General features: G+C 40.0%; 1 protein-coding gene across 2 annotated transcripts in view; it reads left to right on the forward strand.

The window, feature by feature from the left end:
• The window catches only part of LOC122557702 (doublecortin domain-containing protein 1-like), a 554,199-nt gene that overhangs the window by 14,841 nt on the left and 513,803 nt on the right, over window positions 1-25,555 (forward strand). The gene's annotated exons all lie outside the window — the stretch shown is intronic.

Consider the following 25,555-nt stretch of genomic DNA (forward strand, 5'->3'; position numbering starts at 1 on the left):
TTTGAATCAAAAATGTGCAAATCATGTCCTTTAAGGCTGCATATATATGGTCAGGAAGAGACTGCTGAAAAATTAGGGTCGACACAAGGTATATGAAAAACAGCAGATTATTTTGGCCAAAACTAAAGGATTGGCTTATACATGAGGTCGACCTATACACAAGTACATATGGTAGAGGCTTGCAATTTATGTGCTCCTCGCAATCTTCAAATTTCTCTCATAAACCAAATGTTAATCGGTCCATTAGTTACTTTAAAGGAAAAGGTTCGATTAGCAAAAGCATCAATTTCCCAAGTTCCAGGCTATTTATGAGCAATAGAATCCAGGCTAAGTCAGTCGTTTAAATCTCTTTCAACATCAGAAAGTAGTTATTGAAAACTGTGGTGGATATTTTTGCAAATGTCATGGAGAAATAGTCATACCAAAAACTGTATCGTCTAAAAAAAATATAAAATGGCACACATATTAGAAATTACTTGAAAATTGCAGAAAAAACTATTCTGCAAAGAACAGCTAACTGTTTAATAATTTCATCAAATAAGTTTTTCCCTAGTGCAATTGATATTTGAATTGGAAAATTTATATGCCTTTTACTGAACAGCCATATAAACAATAAACTGGCAAAGTGAATGATTGTTCTATGCATTTTTGTGACTCAACCTTTACTGTTAATTGAGATGGGAATTATCTCAAACTATTCTCCCTGCTTTCCATGCTATGTTCGAGTGGAGAGGCACTTTGACTAGTGTCTTTTGTAGCTCATTAGCAATTTCTTTAATGAGCTTTTTTATCTCTCTGTGATAGATAGATAATGCAACAGACAAGTGACAGATTGTTTGCCATTAATTATTTCCATGTTTCAAACCCATTACAAAGCAATTAGAAATCTGACAGTAGATTCACTCTGCATTACTGATAATCTAAAGTGATGAGAAGTGAGAGGTGATGAATATTAATTATCTCTTTTCATATAATTATCATAAATTATTACCTTGTCTTTCATGTCATTAAAAGTAAGTGTATATATGAAAAACATTGCCATGCACAAATGGTGTTTTGTAGTATTGTTATAGCCTTAATAACAGTGTCCAGAGAAGCCTTAATTGTTTTGACATGTAAAAGTATTATTAGATTATGGTTGTCACAATTAAAGTATTTGTAGAGCGATCCTTTCAAGGAATAATTCATTTGAACTTTCTTAAACTTTTAAATTTCCATATCACTTTGAAGTGGCCTTCAACATAAATGTTCTAGTCATGATTTTAACAGATTAGAGAAAAAAATGCATCTGATTAGTAAATCTGAACAGGCTACTCAGCCACAGAGTCAGACCCAATGACCAATATACATACATATTCAAACCTGATTCATTGGTTGCAGTAAGGAGTAGAGACCTTCAGCTTATATTTCTTCTTAGCATTGAGACACAGGTCAATTGTAGCATCTCTACCCCCAGCCTGACTAAACAATACCAGTGATGAAATCAGCGTTTTCCTAATTTGTAGGGCTAAAATCTACATTGGGAAGTGTGTTTACCATTGGTGTGTTTGCAGTAAAAATAATTACTACCATACTGATTAACTTATGATGGGTTAACTGGATAAAAATCTATTTAACACAGAATTGAAGGCTGTAAGAATAATTGAGAAATGCACAGAGATGATTTGAGCTGATTGTATTAGTTTGTTCAGGTAATAAAATGTGTGGCAGATACAGTGTTAGCCAAATTTTTCAGTGTGTTTGAAAAGAATCAATTGAAGAGGCTAATATTTTTGCTCTATTCCCTAATATATCAACTCCTCACTCTCATTTTGGCCATTCTCCCAGCATATCTCCACTCTTGAACATGCAAGGGATACAGGCTTGAAAAAATATGGCAGCCATTCATTTATTCATTCATTGCCAGATTCAGCTGGACAATGCAAAACATTATTGTGTCCTATTTTTATCTACTGCTCACAGTTTTAGCATTTGTCCATGAGACCTCCTGTTCCTTCCATCCTATTCCCATGAAACCATTGACCATGCAACTTCCTGGTCCTCACTTGATTTGGTAGCTAACAGCTCCCCCTCTCTCTCTTTAAATGTATTGTTGTGATCTCCTCCTCAAAAAAACCTTGACCCCACTGTCCTTGCAATGTACGGCTCCATCTCCAAGCTCCCTTTTCCCCAAATCTTCTCTTTGAACATGTTATCAGCTGCCAAAGTCTGTGCCCATCTTTCCCAGAACTGAATGTTTGAATTTGTTCAATTTGATTTCCCTGCTGCAACAGTGTTGTAACAGGTCTTATGAAAGTCACAAAGAGATCTTGCATGTTTGTGGTACCAGTGTGAGAAAAGATTTGCTAACCCACGATAGGCCCACAAAAGCAAATTGGCCAAATTGTACCAGGGCACCCAGAATTTGCGAGCAGCTCACAAACTGGGTCAGACAGCGCGAAGACAATGGAATACACTTAAAGCTCCCATGGACATGACAGAGATCTCAAAGCCCGAAGGGCAGTTTCACAGCCCAGCAATATCAAAGCCACACAAACAGCAGGACAGACAGAGAAGCGCCACAGGACAATGGAAACACCTCACCACTTCAGAAAAGACTTTAACACCTACCTGTGAACATGAATGGAACCATGATACTGTCAGGATTTTGCATTGTGTGAAGGAACAGGACATTCATCCGATAAACTGTTTTCCAATTTGCATCCTTGCAACTAAATTATGCCATTTCCAGAAACATTGTAGTTTCCCATTTCTCAATCAGTGTCATTGTGTAGCATTATTATAAAACTGGTCTCACCTCAGCTCTGGGAGGAGAAAATGTGATCAGTCTGTGCAGACTGTCAGTTCTGTGTCAGCCTGGGTCAATTTCTCTTCCAGCAATATCGCTTGCAATAAAGTGTTTGTCAGTTTCACTTTGAGCTGTGTTACGTGATCTCTAACCTATTGGGCAAATTTCTCTGACAATAGGAAAGCTACACATTTTCTCCTCCTTAACCTGTCTGAAGTCCTTGGCACAGTTAACCATACTATCCTCCTCCAACACCTCTCCATCATTGTCTAGTTGGGTGGGAAAGGTTTGTCTTACCTGATTATATTTATATCTATCTAACCATAGCTGGAGAATCACTTGTAATTACTCCCTTTTGCATTTACTCACCATCTCTTTTGGTCTCCTTAAGAATCTTTCCTTAACTTCCTCCCATTTCCCATTTACATGAACCCATTGAGCAACTTTATGGGAATGGTAGTTTTGACACATGCCGAAAACACCCACTCTTGGCTCTTCCACTGTTGCAGTTATCAGACTATTTATCTGATATTCAGTTTCCTCCAATTAAATATTGGGAAGAATGTTGCCATTTTCCTTTGTCTAAGTTCAGTTTGTAAGCTACTAACTCCACCCCTCTCGCTGGCAACTGACAGAAACTAAACCAGTGCATTCACAATCTTAGTGTTATATCTGCCCTTGAAGTGAAATTTCAATCTCTATTTCTACCTCCATAACATTGCCTGACTTTGCCTGCCTCTGTTTATCTGCTGTTAAAACCATCATGTTTTATCTGTAGACTTGACTATTCCAATGCATCGCGGGCACATTCTTTGCTCTGTAAATCTTAAATCATTCAAAACACTGCAGCCTGTCACCTTACTCAAGTCATATGAGGGAAAATGGCATTGATAAGCTATGTTTGCTTCCTAGATTAGATTCCCTACAGTGTGGAAACAGGCCCTTCGGCCCAACAAGTCCACACTGACCCTCTGAACAGCAACCCACCCAGACCCATTCCCCTATATTTATGCTTGCACCTAGCACTATGAACAATTTAGCATGGCCAATTTACCTAACCTGCAAATCTTTGGACTGTGGGAGGAAACCGAGCACCCGGAGGAAACCCACGCAGACACGGGGAGAATGTGCAAACTCCACACGGACAGTTGCCCGAGGCCGGAATTGAACCCAGGTCTCTGGCGCTGTGAGGCAGCAGTACTAGCCACTGAGCCACCGTGCTGCCCCGATGAAGCAAAGTTTGAATTTTAAAATTCTTATCTCAGTTTTAAAATCCCTCCATGGCTTCTCTCAGCCTCATTATGGGTGGCACGCTGGCACAGTGGTTAGCACTGCTGCCTCACAGCGCCAGAGATCCAGGTTCAATTCCCACCTCAGGCAATTGACTATGTGGAGTTTGCACATTCTCCCCGTGTCTGCGTGGGTTTCCTCAGGGTGCTCCGGTTTCCTCCCAAAGTCCAAAAATGTGCAGGTTAGGTGAATTGGCCATGCTAAATTGTCCGTAGTGTTAGGTGAAGGGGAGTGGGTCTGGGTGGGTTGCGCTTTGGTGGGTCGGTGTGGACTTGTTGGGTCGAAGGGCCTGATTTCACACTGTAAGTAATCTAATCTAATTTATCTAATCCCTTCTGATCCCATAACCTTTAAAAAAAAATTGCCATGTGGGCTAGAGTAAACAGACAAGGTCTTTTTTCCTGGAGTGGGCAAGTTCAGAACTAGAGGGCATAGGTTTAGGGTGAGGGGGAAAGATTTAAAAGGGACTTAAGGGGCAACATTTTCATGCAGAGGGTGGTGCATGTATGGAATGAGCTGCCAGAGGAAGTGATGGAGGCTGGTATAATTACAGCATTTAAGAAGAATCTGGATGGGTATATGAATAGGAAGAGTTTAGAGGGATATGTACCAAATGCTGGCAAATGGGACTAGATTAGGTTGGGAGGCCTGGTTGGCATGGATGAATTGGACTGAAGGATCTGTTTCTGTGCCGTACTCTAATTCTGATCTCTTGAGCATCCCTGATTTTAATCAAGGCCTTACCTTCAACAGCCTCAGCTCTAAACTTTGGAATTCTGTCCCATAAACTCTCCACATCTCCACATCAGTTTTCTCCTTGCATTTTGTTACCATACCTAACTTTACCTGGCTCAGTTTCATATCTCTGTGAAGTGCCGTGAGACATTTTATGACAATAGAGGTGCTATTTAAATACAAATAGTTAATCTCACCCTGACAGACAAGTTTCCTATGGATCAGATCACAATAAATTGAATGTTAATAAAACAAAGAACTGCAGAAGTTGGAAATCTGAAACAAAAAAATAGAAATTGTTGGAGAAACTCAGCAGGTCTGGCAGCATCAGTTTAGAGAAAGCAGAATTAATGTTTTAAGTTAACATTCTGAGTTAACGTTTCTGAAGAAGAGTCACTGGACTGGAAAGGTTGACTCTGCTTTCTGGCTACTGGTGCTGCTTTTCTCCATAATCTCAGGTGTATTGCATCTCAAGCACAAATGCTAATATTTGGTGCATTTTAAACTGATCACATTTTTTAAAGGCACAAGTTCTAATTTATGTAAATAAATAGTCTATGGAGAATGTGAAGCTAAAGGACAAAGTTTAAAAATAAGACTGCTGCCATTTAAGGCAGGGACACGGAAGAATTTCTTTTAACAGAGGATTGTTAATTTTCTAATTCTTTTCCGAGACAACAGTTAGTGCTGAATCAATTGATAGTACTCAAAGCTGATTTGGACAAGAGAGTTGAGCGTTATAGGGTTTTACAGGAAGATAGAGCTAAGGCCACAATCAGATCAGCCATGATCTTATTGAATAGCAAAGCAAACCTGTAGGGCCAAAATACCAACTCTTCCTCCTATATATTTTGATGGTAAGGCAAATAAATTTTGATTGCTGCTTGTTGTGGGAAGATTACAGAATAGAAACTGTTTGTATATGGCTAACAGCAGAAAATAAGAGCTTGAAATGCAGTATTTCTTTCTGGTCTTTCAATATTTTTGAAAATTTGCTATGTTCTATTAAATCTGCAACAATGCCTGTAGATTGGTTGTTTGCAAATGTTACTCCACTGCTTATGAAATGAGTGAGAGAGAAAACTACAGACCTATTATCCTGATGTCAGTAACAGAGAAATTAGGAGAATCTGTTGTAAGGATTTGATTACTAGTTATTTAGAACGTAATTGTCTGTTTGGGCATGTTCAATATAGATTTATAGAGAGAAAACCATAATTAACAAATCAGATACAGTTTTTGAGGATGCTACTAACAAAATCGATATGAGTGACCCAGTGGATATAGTGTAGTTAATGAGATTCATAAGTGAAATTAAAGTTCGTGGAATTGACATTGTAAAATAGCAAAGATTGAGGTTAACAACAGAAAACCAGGAACAAACATAGCTGGGCTGTTCTCAACTTGACAAGTGGATGTGGTGTACCTCAAGAATAAGTGTTTGAGCCAGAGCTGTTCACAATGAAAGATTTGGATGTGGGAACTAATTATAATAATTCCAAGTCTGCAGATGATGTAAAACTCTTGGTGGGAATGTGAGTTCTGAGCAGATTGCAAAGAAGCTTCAAGGTAATTTAGGTCAGTTGAGAGTGGGGAAGAGGTTTGCAGATGAATTACACTATGGATACATTTGAAGTTATCCACTTTTGTAAAAGGATTGAAAGTGGAGTGTTTATTTAATGGTTAGAGATTGAAAAGTGTTGTGTCCAAAGGGACCTAGGTGTTCCTGTTCATAAGTGAATGAAAGCTAGCAGGCAGGTAGAGTATGCAGTTTGGAGGCAAATGGTATTTTAACCTTTATTGCAAGTGGGTTTGAATACAGGGACAAAAATATCTTGCTTCAGTTTTATAGAACACTGGTGAGACTGTGTTTTGAGTGTTGTTACTGTTCTAGTCAATACTGCTTGCCATTGAGGGAGTGCAGCAGAGGTTCACCTAACTGATCCTGAGGATGGTGGCACTGTCCTATATGGAAAGATTAAGTTTATTTCTGCTCTTGTACTCTCGGCCTCCTGAAATAAATGCTAACATTGCATTTGCCTTCCTAATTGCCACTTGAACCTGCATGTTAACCTGAAGAAAATTCTAAACTAAAATTCCCAAGTCCTTTTAAGCTTCAGATATCCAAAGCCTTTCCCCGATTAGAAAATAGTCTACTGCCTCTATTCCTCCTACCAAAGTGCATATCCTCACACTTTCCCTTATTGTATTCCATCTACCAATTCTTTGGCCACTCTCCTAGTCTGCCCAAGACCTTCTCTAGCCTCCCTGCTATCTGCCCAACTTGGCAACAATGCCCTCAGGCCCTTTGTCCAGATCATTAACTATTCACATTATAATGTGAATAGTTGTGCTGCCATCAGAGACACCTGTAGAACTGCCCTAATCACACGCTGCCATCCTGAAAAATACCCCTTTATCCTTGGTCTCTGTCTTCTGCCAATCAATTAATCGTCTATCCATACCAGTACCTTGCACTAATGTCATGGGCTCTTATCTTATTTAGCAGTTTGCTGTGCAGCACCATGTCAAAAGTTTTCTGGAAATCCAAACAGATCAAATTCACTCCTTTGTCTCGTCTGATCATTACCTTCTCAAAGAATTCTAACAGATTTATCAGGCAAAACCTCCCATGATGAAATTGTGCTGACTCAGCCTAATTTAACATGCATCCTTAATAACGGATTCTAAAGTCTTACCAAGGACCGAGGCCAGGCTAACCACCTATCATTTTGTCTTCTGCTTCCCTCCCTTCATAAACAGGGGTGTTACATTAGCCACTTTTCAGTGCCATGGGACACTCCTGACTCCAATGATTCCTGAAAAATCACCTCCAATGCCTCCACAATCTCCTCAGAGGTCTGGAGTGTAGTTTAACTGGTCCAAGTAATTTATCCACCTTCAGACCTTTCAGCTTGCCTGGCACTTTCTCCTTAGTGATGACCACCACACTCATCTCTGCTCCCTGGCTTTCTTGAAGTTCTCTTATGCTGCTGGTGTCTTACTTTGAAAGTTGATGCAAAATATCTATTCAGTTCCTCCGCTATTTCTTTGTTCCCCATTACTACTACTCCAGCCCCATTTTCCAATGGTCCAATGTCCATTTTTGCCTCTCTCTTGACTTTTATATATTATAAACATTTTTTTTGTATTATCAGCAAGCTTACTTCCATATTTCATCTTCTCCCCTCTTACTGCTTTTTTAATTTTGAAAGGCTTCCCAAACCTCTGGGTTCCCACTAATCTTCACCATATTCTTGCTTTTTCTTTTGCTTTTATGCTGTCCATGATTTCCCTTGTCAGCAATGGTTGCCTCATCCTCCTCCCCCGAGTATGCATCTTCTTCCTTAGAATAAAGTTCTGCTGTGGCTCCTGAATTACTTGCCATTGCTACTCCACTGTCTTCACTGCTAGGAGCCCTTGCAATCAATTCCAGCCAGCTCCTCTCTGATGTCTTTGTAGTTACCTTTACATATCTGATTCTAGCTTCAGCCGCTCAAACTACAGGGTGAATTCTGGCCACTGTCCTCTAGGGCTTCCTTCACTTTAAGCTCCCTGATCAAGTTTGCTTCATTAAACATCATAAAATCCAGAACTGCCTGTTCCCTAGCGGACTATAACTATAAGCTGCTCCAAAAGAACATTAAGCAAATTAGTTTTCTTGAAGTCAGCTACCAACCTGATTTTCCCAGTCCACCTGTATATTGAAATCCTCCATTGTTATTATAAAAGTGCCTTTTTTACATGCTTTTTCCATCTCCTGATTTATTTTCTTCCTCACTATTGCTAGGAGGCCTGTACATAACTCCAATCAGGGTCTTTTTTACCATTGTGGTTTCTCAACTCTACCCTTTTGACTCTACGTCACTTTTGCTATAGATTTAATTTAATTTCTTTCAAACAAGGCAACAAAATGTGCCTATCTGCTTGTCCTTTTAAACTTGCATGATAAATCTTTCTGTTTCATTCACAAGATCTCCCAGATCTCCCTCTGCTGCACTTCCTTGGAATCTCTGTCCATTTAAATAAAGTCTGTCATTTGATTCTTCCTACCAAAGTACATGACCTCATACTTTCTGATGTTAAACTCCAGTGCTGCTAAGTTATTTTCCATTTACTCATGGAATATGGATGTCACTGGCTGGGCCAATATTTATTGCCCATTCTAATTGCTCTTGAGAAGGTGGTGAACTATTGATGTTGGTTCATCCATATTACTGCTAGGAAGTGGGTTCCGGGATTTTGAACTAGCAACAATGAAAGAAAGGGGTATAACTCCAAGTGTGAATGGTGAGTGGCTTAGGGATGTACTTGCAGGTCACAGTTGGTTGTCCTTCTAGATGGTATCAGTTTTATTGGTTTTAAAGATTCTGTCTGAGCAACCTCAATTAATTTCTGCAGTGCATCTTGTAGATGATACATATTGTTGCTACTTAGTATCTGTGGTGGAGGGAGTGGATGCATGTGTGAATGTAGCCAATTAAACAGGCTGTTTCGTCCTGATAGTGTCATGTTTCTTGAGTGTTGTTGGAGCTGTACCCAGCTAGGCAAGTGGGGAGTATTCCATCAAGCATTTAACTATGACCTTGTAAATGGTGGACACACTGAGGAGAATCAGGAGGTGGGTTACTCATTGCAGGATTCCTAGCCTCTGCTGTGCTCTTGTAGTCATAGTATTTCCATGTTTAGTCCAGTTGAGTTTCTGGTCAATGATAATGCTCAGGATGTTAGTAGTGGCATATTCAGTAATTGCAATGCAATGGAGTGGTGGATACATTCTCTCTTGTTAATGATGGTCATTACATGGCATTTGTGTATCATGAATGCTATCTGCTACTTGTCAGCCAAAACCTGGATTTTGGACATAGATTGCTTCAGCTTCTGATGATGGAATGATGGCCATTCACTGATGAAATAACTAAAGATGGTTGGGCCTAGGACACTCCCTGAGGAACTCCTTCAGCAGTTACCTGGAGCTGAGGTGATTGACCTTAGCTTTGCAAAAAAATGGCAGATATGTATTGAGTGCATGGGGTTGCTATATATGTGTGGAACAATCCCATTGGATATATTTAGATCTAATAATTAGGAGCATGACAAGAACTAATCATTTCCCATCAAGGAGATGACAAAATCTTTGTTGAGAACGTTGACTTTTAGAGTAGCTATTATTATTATACGCAACATGGAAGGACAATAAATAGCAGGAAATATTTGAAGTAGGTGGAAATTCACCAGCCTTGGTCAAGATTTTGAGGTTGAACACTAGTAAATAAGATTCAGGTTTAAATTATTTTACTTTAGGATTTATCATTTTTCCCACCTTGGTTTCAGATACATTGACAGAGGCATGCATGAAACATCGTATTAGCCATCAGCGTGTTGGCAATTTCCAACTGTTCTTGGCTAGACAGCAGCTTTACCCTGATATTGAACTAGCACTGACTAGAGTGACAAAATGCCATGCCTCTTAATGGGCTAGGATGGAATTGGGTGGGGGAGAAAAATTCAGGGACATAATGGATAAAATCTGGGAACTAAATAACAGTCTTGTTTTGTGTCAATTGTTTAATTACTTGTCAGCGCAAGCTGCTCAAAAACGTTTCAAGGCAATAAAGCAACTTGTGCTTCCTGTGCACTACGCATAAATTGAGGAGATTGACAGTATTTCACAGTTTACATTGGTAGCAGCTGCATGAGAAACACTGTTATTGTATGAACTGTCTGGATAAATTGGTCTGAAATGAAAACAGTATTACAGTAGACGTTGCCCTGGATCGAATCCGAATATAAGTTCTGGTGATAAGTTATTGACCTTAAATGTGAACTCTGTTTCTCTGTCCACAGATGCTGCTTGATCTATTGGGTATTTCCAGCATTTTCTGTTTTTATTTCAGATTTCATGCGTTCAGTTTCAGCTCAAGCTGTAGCATTCTCAACTTTGAGAGAGAATGAACTGGGGTCAAGCCCACTCTGAGAGCAAATGTCATTGTGACACTCAAGGTGTGCAGCGCTATTAAAGATGCTGTGCTTTGGATCAGATGTGAAACCAGGGTTCCACATGTATCTTCTGGTGATTTTTAAATACTACCGTGATGCTAATGTGTGTGAGTGATCAAATGGTCTTTATTACTAGAATATTTGAGTAATAGAGTAAAGATGTCTGTGCAATTGTGTAGAACTTTGATAAATAAGATTATATCTGAAGTAATTTGCATTTTGATCATCTCCTAATGAAGGAGATACTTACAATACAGGAGTTAAAAAAAGGCTCACTGCACTGATTCCTGAGATGGTGATATTGTCCAATGAGGAGAGGTTTTTTTATTCATTTATGAAATGAGAACATTTACTGCTTATTGTTAGTAACCCTTGAGAAAGTGGTGGTGAGCTGCCTTCATGAACAGCTGCAGTCCATTTGGTGATGGTAGACCCACAATATTATTATGGAGTAAGTTCCAGGATTGCCCAGTACGCATGAAATGAGTATTGTTAGCCAAGCCTGAACATTGTCCAGGTCTTACTGTTTATACACATGGACTGTTCCAGTCTCTGAGGAGTCTAGAATGGTACAGAACATTGCATGATTATCAGCAAACATCCCCACTTCTAACCTTACAATGGAGGGAATGCATTAACAAAGCAGCTTAAGATGGTTGGGCCTAGGAACTTCTGCAGAAATTGTGTGAACTTGAGATATCTGATCTCCAACAACCAGAACATCTTCTTTTGTATGATTCAGCTTTTCTAGGGCTCCTTGATGCTACTGTCAGTCAAATGATGACTTGGTCAAGAATATCATTCTCCTGTGGAATTCAGCTCTTTCATTCATGTTTGAACTAAGGTTGTAAATTCTACTCTCTTATCACTCTCAGAGCTTCCTCCAAATGGTGTTCTATGTGTAAGAATACTGAAACATCAGCCTTTGGGGTTGGGGCAATATGTTGTAATCATTTGGAGGTTTCCTTAATGAAGTTTGACCTGATACCATTCATGCACTCTGGCATCAATTTTAAGGAATCTGAGGGCAACTCCCTCTGAACTGCATACCAAAGTGCTTCCACCACTGTTGGGCCTGTCTTGACAATCAAATAGGACATACTCAAGGATGTTGATGGTGTTTCTTGACATTGTTTGTAAGGTATGATTCCATAGGTCTGACTAAGTCAGGCTGTTGCTTATCTAATCTGAGAGGCAGATCTCCTAATTTTGGCGCGAACCCCCTGAGGTTAACAAGCATTTACAGGGTCAACTGGGTTATGCTTTTCCTTGTGCCCTAGTTGATGCCAGGTGGTCTGTTTGATTTAATTCCTTTATTGAAACTTTCTAGCTGTTGATAAAACTGAATTGCTTGCTTGGCTATTTCAGCCGGCAGTTGAGAATCAATCACATTGTTCTGGTAGGAATGAAATGATCCCTTGATGTCAAGAACATCACTCTCACCTCACCTATGGAATTTAGCTCTTTTGTTCATGTTTCAACTAAGGTTGTACATTCTGCTTGTTTACCATACCTGTGGGGTGGCATGGTGGTTCAGTGGTTAGTACTACTGCCTCACAGTACCAGGGACCTGGGTTCAATTCCAGCCTTGGGTTACTGTCTGTGTGGAGTTTATACATTCTCCCCGCTTCGGTCTGGGTTCTCGGTTTCCTCCCACAGTCCAAAGATGTGCAGGTTAGGTGGATTGGCCATGCTTAATTGCCCACAGTGTCCAGGGAGGTGTAGGTTGGGTGGATTAGCCATGGTAAATGCAGGCTTACAGGGATGGGTAGGGGTGAGTCTGGGTGGGATATATTTCGGAGAGCCGGTGTGGTGTTGTTGGGCCGAATGGCCTGTTTCCACACAGTAAGGGTTCTACTAAACCCATTACAAATTGAAAACTTGTCTATCTTCTCATTATAATTATTCAGTGTCCAAGCAGCCACTGGACTCTGCTGTAATAAATTCCACAGAATCATAATCCTTTGAGAGAATTAATTCCTCCTTGTCTCTGTTTTAAATATACCACACTTTAGCCTAAAACTATGACTTCTCATTCCACATTGCCCTACAAGGGGAAACACCTGCTTTGCGTCTGCTTTGTCAATTCCACTTAGCATTTGTATACCTCAACTCGATCTCATCTCATCCTTCTAAATTCAGGTGAGTATAAGTTTTAGCTGCTTCATCTCTCCTCATAAACAAGCCTTTCATCTCTGGAGTTAATCCAGTGAACCTTCTCTGAACTACCTCCAATGTAACCACTCCGTCTAGGTAGGGACAGACTTAGTCATCAGAAAAGTAAACTGTAAACAGGACTTCGACTGAGAGGGGGAGTGAGGACATAGAGTGGAAATGCTTTGAGCAGATTTCCCACTTGTTTTGTTCTTTTGTGGGACTTGAACACTACTGATAAAGCCACAATTTATTGCCCATCTCAAATCCCCTTGGAGAATATGATGATACATCATTTCTCTAAACCAGGTCAAAACATAAAATTCAAGTCCATTTTTGTTATTTCTTTTGTGTGGGTTTTTGTACGATAACTGGGAGCGACCAAGTTTCCAAGAAAAGTACCTCAAAATAAGTAAATACTGGCTTATATTGTAATTGAATTATCTGACAATTAGGATGGTATATTTAGATCCTTGTCTTATGTTAGGCAAGTTGCTCAGAGAATAATTAAAATTTGGAATCTGCTATCACAGGGAATGATTGAGCTGAAGAGCATGGATACATTTAGTGGGGAGTTAGTTAATTAAGTAAGGTAAAGAAACTGGAAGATATATTAGTGGGGGTGAAATTAAAAATAAAGGGAAGAAGTTTGTGTGGAGCATAACAGGAGTGTAGACTTATTTGGCCTAATAAACTGCTTCTGTACAGTAATACTACACTGCAATTCCATGCAATGGTAAATCTAAAGGTTTTCTTTGTAGAACTTAACTGAAATTACTGAACATAATCTCTGAAAGTCTATCAATTGCACTATAGAATGTGACTCATTTTGTCTACCTAGTACGGTTTTGATTATAGAAATAGATACAGGAGTTCTTTCTGCATTTTTAGGCTTGGTTATTAGTTTTCCCCTTGCACAGTAACTAGGCTGAATAATTGAATATATATCATGATTTGGAGATGCCGGTGTTGGACTGGGGTGTACAAAGTTAAAAATCACACAACACCAGGTTATAGTCCAACAGATTTAATTAGAAGTACTCTCGCTTTCGGAGCACCGCTCCTTCATCAGGTGGTTGTGGAGGACACAATTGTAAGGCACAGAATTTATAGCAAAAATTTACAGTATAATGTAACTAAAATTATACATTGAAAAATACCTTGATTGTCTGTTGAGTCTTTCATCTGTTTGAATACCATGATAGTTTAACTTCTTTCATGTGTAAATCACAAAACATTTTTTAAAAGTTGCAGTCTCAGGTTAACTGTAACAATTGGTGTTAGCTAGACAATATGTTGAAGGTATTAGCCCCCTGTGTTCTCTGTCTATGCCATGATGTTTAGATTGATTCTAATCTAAAAAGTGAGATAACAGAGTTTTACCTGAATTCATGCAGTTTTTGAATTGAATATACTCTCCATAAAATCAATGAACTTAGCAGAACTAAACCCTGTGTAGTAGAAAGAAAATTTAACTAATTCAGTCAAAAGCAGTCACAATATTTATAAAGGGCCTTTAGCACAGTAAATGATTGAAGGTGTTTCATTAGAATTATCAGAAAAAAATTGACACCCAGTCACAAAGAAGGCTGTTCAAACAAAAAGCTTGATCAAAGATGAACTTAGATTTCAAGAAGCTTCTTTAAGGAGGGAAGAGCAGTAAAGAGTAAGAGAGATTTATGGATGACATTGTCATTTTCATGGCTTGACAATTGAAATTGTAGTTCTAATAGGAAGCAATAATGCACAGAGATCCAAAATCAGAGTAGTGTAGAGATCTCAGAGCTGGAGGAAGCTATAGTGATAGGGATGAACAAATGGAAACAAAAATCAAAATATTGCAGGTGCTAGAAGTTAAAACAAAGAGCCAGGAGGAGACATGAGAAGTTGTTGGCGGATAGGATCAGGGTAAACCCTAGGACTTTGTATAGGTATTTAAGGAATAAAAGAATGACAAGAGTAAGATTAGGGCCAATCAAGGATAGTAGTGGGAAGTTGTGTGTGGAGTCAGAGGAGATAGGGGAAGCACTAAATTAATATTTTTCGACAGTATTCACTCTAGAAAACAACAATGTTGTCAAGGAGATTACTGAGATACAGGCTACTAGACTAGGTGTGATTGAAGTTCACAAGGAAGAGGTATTAGAAATCCTGCAGAGTTTGAAAATAGATAAGTCCCCTGGGCCAGATGGGATTTATCCTAGGATACTCTGGGAAGCCAAGGAGGAGATTGCCGAGCCTTTGGCATTGAACTTTAAATCGTCATTGTCTACAGGAATAGTGCCAGAAGACTGGAGGATAGCAAATGTGGTTCCCCTGTTCAAGAAGGGGAGTAGAGACAACCCTGGTAATTATAGACCAGTGAGCCTTACTTCAGTTGTTGGTAAAGTGTTGGAAAAGGTTATAAGAGATAGGATTTATAACCATCTAGAAAAGAATAATTTGATTAGGGATAGTCAGCACGGTTTTGTGAAGGGTAGGTCATGCCTCACAAACCTTATTGAGTTCTTTGAGAAGGTGACCAAACAGGTTGTTAAGAGTAAACCAGTTGATGTGGTGTATATGGATTTCAGCAAGGCGTTCAATAAGGTTCCCCACAGTAGGCTATTGTACAAAATGCGGAGGAATGGGATTGTGGGAGATATAGCAGTTTGGATCAGTAATTGGCTTGCTGAAAGAAGACAGAGGGTGGTGGTTGATGGGAAATGTTCATCCTGGAGTCCAGTTACCAGTGGTGTACCGCAAGGGTCGGTGTTGGGTCCACTGCTGTTCGTCATTTTTATAAATGACCTGGATGAGGGCGTAGAAGGGTGGGTTAGTAAATTTGCAGACAACACTAAGGTTGATGGAGTTGTGGATAGTGACGAAGAATGTTGTAGGTTACAGAGAGACATAGGTAAGCTGCAGAGCTGGGCTGAGAGGTGGCAAATAGAGTTTAATGCAGACAAGTGTGAGGTGATTCACTTTGGTCGGAGTAACTGGAATGCAAAGTAATGGGCTAATGGTAAGATTCTTGGTAAGGTAGATGAGCAGCGAGATCTCTGTGTCCAGGTACACAGATCCTTGAAAATTGCCACCCAGGTTGACAGGGCTGTTAAGAAGGCCTACAGTGTTTTAGCTTTTATTAATAGAGGAATCGAGTTCCGGAACCATGAGGTTATGCTTCAGCTGTACAAAACTCTGGTGCGGTTGCACTTGGAGTATTGTGTACAGTTCTGCTCACCGCATTATAAGAAGGATGTGGAAGCTTTGGAAAGGGTGCAGAGGAGACTTACTAGGAAGTTGACTGGTATGGAGGGAAGGTCTTACGAGGAAAGGCTGAGGGACTTGAGGCTGTTTTTGTTAGAGAGAAGAAGGTAGAGAGGTGACTTAATAGAGACATATAAGATAATCAGAGGGTTGGATAGGGTGGACAGGGAGAGCCTTTTTCCAAGAATGGTGATGGCGAGCACGAGGGGGCAAAGCTTTAAATTGCGGGGTGATAAATACAGGACAGATGTCAGAGGTAGTTTTTTTACTCAGAGAGTAGTAAGGGTATGGAATGCTTTGCCTGTAACGGTAGTAGATTCACCAACTTTAAGTACATTTAAGTTGTCATTGGACAAGCATATGGACGTACATGGAATAGTGTAGGTTAGATGGGCTTCAGATTGGTATGACAGGTCGGTGCAACATCGAGGGCAGAAGGGCCTGTACTGCGCTGTAATGTTCTATGTTCTATGTTAAAACACACACACAAAGCAGATCACCAGCATCTATTGGGCTGAAATTAGTCAGTGAACATTCCAAGTCTAAGATTCTATCCTGAGAAAGGGTTCTCAATCTAAAACACCACACTAAATTTGTCACAGATGCTGTCTGACCTGTTGAGCACTTTTAACAGTTTTCTGTTTTTGTAATCACAAACTGATAGTCCAAGATGGTAGGACTAACAATTTATTTCTATAGTGTTGTTGAACAGGGACCTAAAATTTGCATCACAGGTGGACAGGGTAGTTAAGAAGGCATTTAGCACAGTTGCCTTCATTGCTCAGATCTTTGAGTACATGAGTTGGGATGTTATGTTGAGTTTGTGCAGAATGTTGATGAGGCCTATTCTGGAGTACTGTGTGCAGTTCTGGTCCCCCTGTTATATGAAGAATATTATTAAACTGGAGACAGTTTAGAAAAGATTTACCATGAAGTTGCTGGGAATGGAGGGTTTAGTTATAAAAATAGGCTGGACAGGCTGGGACTTCTTTCACTGAAGCATAGAAGGTTGAGGGATGACCTGAGAGAGGTGCATAGATAAAATGAATAGCAAAGGTCTTTTTCCTAAGGTGAGGGGAGTTCAAAACTAGGGGTCATATTTTTAAGGTGAGAGGGGAAAGATTGACAAAGGACACGAGGGGCAATTTTTTTACACGGAGAGTGGTTAATGTGGGGCATGAACTGCTAGGGAAAGTGCTGGATGCAGGTCTAGTTAGAAAATTTAAAAAACATTTGGATAAGTACATGAATAGGAAAGGTTTCAAGGGACATGGGCCAAATGTAGGCAAGTGGAACTAGTTCAGTTTGGGAACATCATCAGCATGGACTAGTTAGACCGAAGGTCTGTTTCCATGCTGTTTGACTCTGTCTCTGTTATGGATTATGATGTAGAGGTGCTGGTATTGGACTGGGATGGACAAAGTTAAGAATTACACAGCACTACGTTATAGTCCAACAGGTTTTTTTGGAAATACTAGCTTTCAGAGTGCTGTTCCTTCATTACATAAGTAGTAGGGCAGGATCATAATATACAGAATGTATAGCAAAAGATCACAATGTCATGCAATTAAAATATACTGAACATACCGAGATTGCTGTTAAGTCTTTCATCTTTTAGAATGGGTTGCAGGTTTCAGTTAATTAATATGTAAATCCCAGAACTTCTTTTAAGTCACATTCTTGAGATAACTTAAGGTTTTGTAAAAAATATGACATCTTAGCTCAGACAATATATTAAAGGTGTGCGGTTACAGTCTGTCTGTATCCCAATCTTGAGTCAGACTGGTTCTATTTCCAAAGTGGGAATTTGGCAACTACTGGCCAATCCAACCAAAGGACACACCTGTGAACTGAACAGGTTGATCAAGACTTTTGATCCAGTCCTTCAGAGTACCCTATGCACTCTCATCCCTTGTACTTCTCACATATGGGAATTCTATTGCCTTCCAACAATAATAAAGCCAACAACCTGGTCATTCCATCGTGTCAGGCAACAGAACCCTGAGTGAGAACCTCTTTGGCTATGTCGAGGGCACCTTGAAACCCATTAGACAGGGGACCCCGAGTTTCTGTTAGGACACTACAAATTTCTTACAGAAATTCAGCACCCACGGACTAGTCAAATCGGGAACATACCTGGTCACTACACCAGCAAACCCGATGATGACAGCATCACTGCGACAGCCTCAGTACTCAATACCAACAACTGCCAATCTCCGAGCACCATCCTACAACTCATCCACTTCGTCCTTGATCACAACATTTTTACCTTTGACAACCAGTTCTTCATCCAGACACATGGAACAGCCATGGGGACCAAATTAGCACCCCAATATGCCAATATTTTCATGCACAAGTTTGAATAAGACTTCTTTACTGCGCAGGATCTCCAACCAGCAATACACCAGATATATTGACAACATTTTCTTCCTCTGGACCAATGGCAAGGAGTCACTGAAACAATTACACAGTGATAATCAACAGGTTTCATCCCGCCATCGGACTTACCATGGACTATTGTTTAGTATCTGTCTCACTTTTGGACACATGCATATCCATCAAGGATGGGCACCTCAGCACCTCACTCTTCTGCAAATTCATGGATAACCTCATGATAGTGTACCTCTCTTGCCTCCACCCTAAACATATTAAAACCGTCATCCGCTACAGACAAGCCCTATGCATACACAGGATCTCTTCAGATAAGTAGGAATGTGATGGACATCTGAAGGTGGTGAAGGATGCCCTCATAAGAACAGGGTACGATGCTCAACTTGTCGATCATCAGTTCTGACATGCCACAGCGAGAAACCATAATGACTTCCTCAGGAGACAGATACAGGATGCAACCGATAGGGTACCCTTTCTTTGTCCAGTATTTCCTGGGAGTAGAGAAATTATGCCGTGTTCTTTGCAGCCTGCAACACATTATCGATGACGATGAGTACCTCACCAAGTCCTTCCCTATGCCTCCATTTCTCACCTACAAATAACCACCAAATTTTAATCAAACCATTGTTCGCAGCAAATATAACTGTTGGACAGTAGCATAACCTGGTGCTGGATGATTTTTTATGTTATCGATTATGGCACTGGTTTTCAGTTTTCACATAAAGAGTCAGGGAATACTATCACAAAGTCCTGAAAAAAAATCACAAAACGGAATATTGCTGGAAATATGAAATAAAGCAGAAATTACTGGAAATGTTCAGCAGCTTATGGAGTATTGACTTTTATGGGACTGAAAAAGGCCCTTTGACCCATTATGCACATGCTGGTCATCTAGCACTTATCTACTCTGGTCTCATTTTCCCACACTTGGCCTATAGCTTTGTGTGCTGTGGCATGTCAACTGATTATTTAAATGCTTCTTCAATATTGTGTTGGTTCCTATCTTTAATGTTCTTTCAGGTGAGTTTCAGATACCCACAACCCTCTGGGTGAAAAAATTCTTCCTTAAATCCCCTCTAAAATCTGTTGGTTACTAAGGAAAACTATTTCTTCCTATTAGTCCTGAGGTCATGATGCAGTTGTATAAGACTCTGGTACGGCCGCATCTGGAATATTGTGTGCAGTTTTGGTCGCCATACTATAGGAAGGATGTGGAGGCATTGGAACGGGTGCAGAGGAGGTTTACCAGGATGTTGCCTGGTATGGAAGGAAAATCGTATGAGGAAAGACTGAGGCACTTGGGGCTGTTTTCACTAGAGAAAAGAAGGTTTAGGGGTGACTTGATTGAGGTGTACAAGATGATTAGGGGGTTAGATAGGGTCGACAGTATGAACCTTTTCCCGCGTATTGAGTCGGGTATTACAAGGGGGCATAGCTTTAAATTAAGGGGGGGTAGATATAGGACTGATGTTAGGGGTAGGTTCTTCACTCAGCGAGTCGTTAGTTCATGGAATGCCCTGCCAGTAACAGTGGTGGACTCTCCCTCTTTATGGGCATTTAAGAGGGCATTGGATAGGTATATGGAGGATAGTGGGTTAGTGTAGTTTAGGTGGGCTTGGATCGGCGCAACATCGAGGGCCCAAGGGCCTGTACTGCGCTGTATTCTTCTATGTTCTATGTTCTATGTTCTATTAACCCGATCTTTACACTTCATAATTTTGTCCACGTCCAACCTATTTAGTCTCTCCTCATAGCAGAAATGCTCCACCCAAGGCAATATCCTGATAAATCACTTCTGCACTCACTCTACCTCAACCCCAACCTTCTGAAGAAGGGTCACTGGAGTCAAACCATTATCTCTGATGTCTCTCCATTGGATGCTGCCAGACTTGCTGAGTTCATCCAGCAATTTCTGTTTTTGTTTCACATCCTTCTTATTGTGTAATGGCCAGAACGGCACACAGTCTCCAGTTGTGGCCTAACTAGTTTCTTACAAAGGCTCCATATTAACCTCCTTACTCTCATATTCAAGTCAGCATGACAGCATCTGTGGAGAGAAATAAAGTTAATGTTTCAGGCCTGTGACCTTTCAAATCACAAATTCTGGCAATAACATAGAATTTTGATTATGGCATGCCATGGATTTCCAATTATTTGTTTTATTTTTGTATTTCATTCATGTCTGCACGGCGTAGGCACTTAAAGTGCACATTGATGCAGAAGGAGGACGTAAGTTGCAAAGCATGGTCAAGATTTTTTTTAGAGATGGGTTATGCAGGCCAGTGTGCACTAGAACTTTCTTTGAGCACAATATATGCAAATTACTAATTGAATGACTGCTAATTGCTAATTAGCAGCTCAAAGGAGTAGAATTGTGATAATTCTAATTAGAAAGGCATGGAGAGTTAAAAATATCCAGTGTGTTTTAGCACCTGTGTTTAAGGGACAGTAGCATCATTTATTTGATTTCTCGGTGCAACTAGCAATGTAATTATTTTGTTTCCTTTAAGAAGTGAAATTCAATTGAGTGACTTTTTATTTGAATAACAAAGATTTAAAGTGCATGATTTTTTTTCCAGGGTAGAGGAGACACAAACAATATTCTGAAACATGTTGTAGAATAATGTCTACAACTGAAGAGGATTATAACTTTTAAATACTTTGAACTTGCTCTAAACTGATTTTAAATATCAATAAGATTCACAGTCTTGTTAATATGAAAAGTCACAATGGCTAATGTTCCTAATTGGCTGTACATGTAACATATATTGAGCTGGTAACTATCAGTGACAGCCAGATATTGCTGCTGCGACTCAGCTTTATTTGATTTATCTGCAAATCAGTGCATACACACAGCACATTGGTAACAGTTTACAAATGATTAATAGTTGCCATATTCAAGGCAAGGCACTTAAAATGCTTATTAATCTGTTAGTACATGTTCCAGTAATAGAGTAGAGTCAAGTTCATCTTCCATTAGCTCTGATTTGGGGTTATACGACTGTAGTTGTTTTGGCACTTAATAGCTACATTTCTGTATCTTGGTAACGTCTGAAAGGCCCAGTAGACTGAAAACTAGTGAATGTAACTCCTTTTTCAAAAAGGGAGGAAACTGAGGGCAGGAAACCACAGGGCAGTTAGCTTATATGTTCTAAGAAAGATATTAGAAGCCATTGCCGAAGGTCTTATGGCATGACACTTGGAAAGGTTTGAGGAAATCAGACAGAGCCAACATTGTTTCGTGAAAGGGATATCATGTTTAACCAATTGAGAGTAGATCTTGGGGTAGTAATTGGCTGTGTTGGATTTATTCTGCTTTTTGTATAGGATATAACTGGGCAACTGTCCACATTGTCATATTGATGCCAGTGTTGTAATTGTACTGGAGGAGCTTCGCAAAGGGAGTGGCAAGTTCTGGAGCTTTATTAGTATTATTATTAGTATTACTAATACTTGAATTGTTTAGTTACCCAGTACCATTCATAACTGGATGTTGCAGGACTGCAGAGCTTAGATCTGAGCCATTGGTTGCGGGATTGTTTAACTGTCTGTCATTTGCTGCTTATGCTGTTTGGCAATCCTGTTTGGTCGCTTCACCAGGTTATTACCTCATTTATCGGTATGGCCAGTGCTGCTCCTGATATGCCATTGCACTGGGGTTGATCCCCTGCTTGATGGTAGTGGTTAAATGGAGGATATTACTGGCCCATGAGGTTACAGATTGTGTTGGAATACAATTTTGCTGCTGCTGATGGCCAACAGCACCTCATGGATGCTCAATCTTGGAGTTGTTATATCTGTTTGAAGTCTTTCACATTTAGTATGGTGATAATGGCACACAACACGATGGAATGTGAAGGTGGGACTTTGTTTACACAAGGTTTGTGCAGTTGCTACCCTTACTGATATTCTCATGGACAGATAAATCCCCGGCAGCAGATTGATAAGAATGAGGTCAAGTACATTTTTCCCTCTTGTTGGTTCCCTTGCCATCTGCTGCAGATCCAGTTTAGAAGCTACATCCTTTAGGACCTGACCAGCTCAATCAGTTGTGTTACTGCTGAGCCATTCTTTTGGTTTACATTGAAATCCCCCACCAGAGTACATTTTACATGTTTGCCACCCTCAGTACTTCTTCCATGTTTTTCATCTTGGAGTACTACTGATTCATCAGCTGAGGGAAGATGATATATGATCATCAGCAAGAGGTTGCCTGTATAATCAACATTCCTTTTGCATCCTTGGAATTTGTGTGGTAATTCCTACATGAATTGCACACTTTTGACTCCAGGGAAAAGTTATCTTCTTCCATGATAGATCTATGTTGTATAAAACATTGAGTAAACTCTATTCCTAAATTATGAAACTGAGCTCCTACATATACAGCAGAGTTGAATTTTATATTGTCATATAGATACCAGTTTTACATAATTTGATGTTTTTAATGCATATTAGACAGATTAGGTACTGGAAGTGACAATAATTTGGGTTCCAATAGGACACTTGGCTCTAGATGTTATTACTGTCATGATGCAGACATTGCCAAAAGATTGGAATATTAAAGATGAAATGAAATTAACTGCCCTTGACATCTACATCTTAACTGCATTTGGCTGATTGTAGAAGCAAGGAGTCCTAGTAAAATTGAAATCAATGAGAATGAACGATACGTTTTTGGAATGTTTGCAGTCATACCAAGCACAAAGAAAGATAGTGGTTGTTGTTGAAAGCCAATCATCTCAGTCCCATCACTGCAGGAGTTTCGCAGGGTAATGCCGAAGTCCCATTATCTTCAGCTGCTTTAACAATGACCTTCCCTCAGTCATAAGGTCAGACATGGTGTTATTCACTGATGATTATACAGTGTATTATACCATCTTCAACCACTCAGAGGGTGATGCTGTCTATTCCTTCTCTGCAGCAAGAGTTGAATTAATTTCGGCTTGAATTTATATGTTGTAAATATCAACTGTGCCACAGAAGTTCAAGACAAAGAAAAATCTCTCACCAGAGGGATCCTAACCTCTGCTTTTGGCAATCAAATCCCTCATCAACTCTGTGAGGGTTGCTATTGACGAGCAATAGATTAGATTAGATTAGATTACATTACAGTGTGGAAACAGGCCCTTCGGCCCAACAAGTCCACACCGACCCGCCGAAGCGAAACCCACCCATACATTTACCCCTTACCTAACACTACGGGCAATTTAGCATGGCCAATTCACCTGACCCTGCACATCTTTTGGACTGTGGGAGGAAACCGGAGCACCCGGAGGAAACCCACGCAAACACGGGGAGAACGTGCAAACTCCACACAGTCAGTCGCCTGAGGCGGGAAATGAACCCGGGTCTCAGGCGCTGTGAGGCAGCAGTGCTAACCACTGTGCCACCGTGCCGCCCACATTTATCTTCATCCAGTCTTTCTGTTACCTCTTGAAAATATTCCGGCACATTTGGCATAGAATTAAGCATCACATGATAAAAGCTGGATTGATTAGGAAAGGTCAGCATGGATTTCTAAAGAAGAATTTACGTTTAACTAACTTGCCGGAATATTTTCAAGAGGTAACAGAAAGACTGGATGAAGATAAAGCTGTTGATGTACATGAACCTCCAGAAGGTATTTGCTCACATTTGAGGAAAGTTATAGGTCGTGCAATAAGAAGGTCAAGGGCATTATAGATGGAAAACAGGGAATAATGGTCAAATTGATGTTTTTTGGACTGGAGAAAAATTTGTAATGGAGTTCCCCAAGATTGGTATTAGGATCCTACCTTTTCCTAGTATACATTAATAATCTACATTTTGGTGTGCAAGGCATTTCAAAGTTTGCAGATGACACAGAACTTGGAAGAATTGTAAACCATGAGGAGGACAGTGTAAAACATCAAAAGGACATAGATAAATTGTTGGAATAGGTGACCACGTGGCACGTGAGTTTCAATGTAGGGAAATGTGAGGTGATGAATTTTGGTAGGTAAAACACTGAAATATAGACTGATAGAGTCATAGAGGAACACAACAGAGGAAAAGGCACTGCGGCTCATCAAGTTTCTTCAAAAACAACCACCTACATTTTCTAATCCAATTTTCCAGCACTTCACCCATAGCCTGTATTTCTTAAATGTTATTTGGGTTTCTCCCACATCACCCTTACTGGCAGTGACTTTCAGATTTGGGTAAAATAGATTTTCCTCACATCCCTCTAAACCTTCTGCTCCTTACCTAAAATCCATACTTCCCAGTCATTGATCCATCCACCAAGGGGAAAAGTTTCATCCTGTCTGCCCGGTCTATGTCCCTCATAATGTAATACATCTCAATCGTATCCCCCATCAGTCTCTTCTGCTCCAAGGAAAACAGTCCATTCAATTTCTCTTCATGAATGAAACTGTCCAGCTCAGGTGATATCCTGGTAAATCTCCTTTGTGTCTTCTCTAGTACAATCACATCATTCCTTCAATTTGGGTTCCAGAACTGCACACAAGACTCTTTCAGTGGCCTCTCCAATGTCTTATACAGTTCTAGCATAATCTCTCTGCCCTTAAAACTCATCCAATATGCCTTCTTAACCACTTTATCTACCTGTCCTGATAACTTAAGGATCAGGTGGACATGCACACCAAGGTCCCTCCGCTTCCCAGGGTCCTACCATTCCTCATGTATTCCCTATCATTGTTTGTACTGCCCAAGTACATCATCTCACATTTATCTGGATTGAAATCCATTTGCCATTCATCAGCCCATCTGAGCAGCACATCTATATTCTCCTGTAACCTAAGGCTTTCCTCCTCACTATTTACCATCCATTTCATGTCATCTGTGAACTTACTGATCAACCCTCCTATGTTTACATCTACATTGTGTTACACATACTACAGACAGCAAAGGGCTCAACACTGATCCTTATATAACCACATTGGACAGAAACCTCAAGTCATGAAAACA

Source organism: Chiloscyllium plagiosum, unplaced genomic scaffold, assembly GCF_037043375.1.
Source record: "Chiloscyllium plagiosum isolate Xiang-an unplaced genomic scaffold, Cpla_swu_hap1 HiC_scaffold_18, whole genome shotgun sequence".
Lineage (NCBI taxonomy): Eukaryota > Metazoa > Chordata > Chondrichthyes > Orectolobiformes > Hemiscylliidae > Chiloscyllium > Chiloscyllium plagiosum.